Source organism: Papio anubis, chromosome 9 (assembly GCF_008728515.1).
Source record: "Papio anubis isolate 15944 chromosome 9, Panubis1.0, whole genome shotgun sequence".
In the NCBI taxonomy this organism is placed as follows: Eukaryota; Metazoa; Chordata; class Mammalia; order Primates; family Cercopithecidae; genus Papio; species Papio anubis.
In genome coordinates this window covers 18,738,923-18,741,222 of record NC_044984.1, presented here as the reverse complement: position 1 = coordinate 18,741,222, position 2,300 = coordinate 18,738,923, and the positions used below count along the sequence as shown (strand labels likewise).

General features: G+C 48.6%; 1 pseudogene; it reads right to left on the bottom strand.

The window, feature by feature from the left end:
• Window positions 1-1,701: 1,701 nt before the first annotated feature.
• LOC116269094 lies at window positions 1,702-1,882 on the bottom strand (annotated as a pseudogene).
• Window positions 1,883-2,300: the final 418 nt, after the last annotated feature.

Here is a 2,300-nt window from a genome sequence, read left to right as displayed (position 1 = left end):
AGGAGGGAAGCCGAAGTGGGGGCTGAGGGCAGCTCAGCACTGGCCTGTAGGCATCCCTTGGCACAAAGATCCTGGGCACCATGAAAAGCAGTGGGAGAAAGACAGGCTCCTGGGCAGAAGGAAGTGGGTACCCAGTGAGGCTTCACCTTCTGGCCAGGGTTGGGCCTGAAGGCTGGGGGCTGGGCTGCTAGTCTCACAGACCAGAGTAGAAACTTGTTGTGTCTTTTCCAGGTCTGCCCATGCCCGCCCATAGACCAATCGGTACTCACTTCTTCCCCTTTGGGGCCCATAAAAGCCCTGGGCTCAGCCAGAGGTGAGCAAATGTGGGGACAACCAGCTGCAGAGAGGAGCCACCCAGTCCAGGGCCTCCTCTCTGCTGACAGCTGCAGATGTCAGGCAACCTGCCTGCAGAAAGGAGCAACCCACTCCAGGGCCTCCTCTCTGCTGAGAGCTTCAGAGACGATGGGACAACCTGCCTGCTGAGATGAGCTTCCCACTACAAGGTCTACCCTCTGCTAGGAGCTAAATGCTCATTGGGCCACCCTGACTGTGGAAAGGAGCTACTCACTGCTGGTCTCCTCTGAGCTGTTCTATTGCTCAACAGAGCTCCTCTTCATCTTGTTTCACACTCCACTTATCTGTGTACCTCATTCTTCCTGGTCACAGGACAAGAACTCAGGACTTCTCAAATAGTGGGGATAAAAGGGCTATAACACAAACAAAGCTGAAACATGCCCCTTGCTTACCATGTCATGGGTGAAGAGGAGAGAAGAGCTGCGGCCCTTCACGGAGCCCAGACCTGAGAGCTCCCTGAGCCAGGGCTGTGACTCTCTCTTTAGGGCCCTGTGGTTCTTGGCATCTCCAAGCTTCCAGGTGCCACCATGTTCCCAGTGTCCGCTGTGGAAGTTGCTTGCAGTGCACCTGGTCCAGTAACCGCCTCGCAGAGAGCTGGAGCTGCCCATGCCAGCACCTGGAGTCGCCCACCCCACTGCAGCAGCTGGTATGTCTGACTGCACAGTGACCAAAACCCATGCTCACTCACAAACCCCTCACTGCTCCACACCTGGCTTGCCCTTGACAGGGATGGGATCGAGGCCAGTAGCATGAGCCAAGCGCAGCCTGCCAGGCTGAGTGGACAGAACAAGCCCAGTGGGCTCGATAAAACTCAGGCAAAGGCACCACAAGCCACAGAGGTTTCTGGCCAGAAAAGCAGCACCCCAAAGATCCCATGACAATGGGATTGCTGGGTCCAATGGTAGTTCCATTTTTAGCTCTTTGAGGTATCACCATACTGCTTTCTGCAATGGCTGAACTAATTTACACTCCCACCAACAGTGTATAAGTGTTCCTTTTTCTCCACATCCATATTTTTTTATTTTTTATTAATAGCCATTCTGATTGGCATGAGATGGTATCTCATTGCGGTTTTGATTTGCATTTCTCTAATGATCAGTGATGTGGAGCTTTTTCTCACATGCTCGTTGGCCACATCTAAGTCTTCTTTTGAAAAGTGTCTGTTCATGTCCTTTGCCCACTTTTTAATAGGGTCGTTTTTCTCTTGCAAATTTAAGTTTCTTACAGATGCTAGATATTAGACCTTTGTTCAAAGCATAGTTTGCAAATTTTCTCCCATTCTGTAGGTTGTCTGTTCACTCTGCTGAGAGTTTCATTTTAACTTTTAAAAATTATTTAACAGTATACACAGGGAAAGCACAAACACAGTCCACCCCGCACCCCCCCAGCCCATAACCACAAATTACGTAGTCAAGTTTCTTGCATTTGGGAAAATCACAAGGGCCAGCACACCCAGCGTGCAATAGGTGAGCCTTACTCTGGGAAAACCACCTTTGGGATCACAGTATCTCCCCTGCTAGGTAAGTAAGGTAGTTTCCTTTGCTGTACAGAAGCTCTTAAGTTTAATTAGATCCAATTTTTCAATTTTCACTTTTGTTACAATTGCTTTTGGCATTTTTGTTATGAAATCTTTGTCCGTTCCTATGTCCAGGATGGTATTGCCTAGGTTGTCTCCCGGGGTTTTTATAGTTTTAGGTTTTACATTTAAGTCTTTAACCCTCTTGAGATGATTCTGTATATGGTGTAAGGAAGGGGTCCAGCTTCAATCTTCTACATATGACTAGCCAGTTATCCCGGCACCATTTATTGACTAGGGAGTCTTTTCCCCATTGCTTATTTTTGCCAGCTTTGTTGAAAATCAAATGGTTGTAGGTGTGTGGCCTTATTTTTTGACTCTCTATTCTGTTCCACTGGTCTATGTGCCTGTTTTTGTACCACTAGCATGC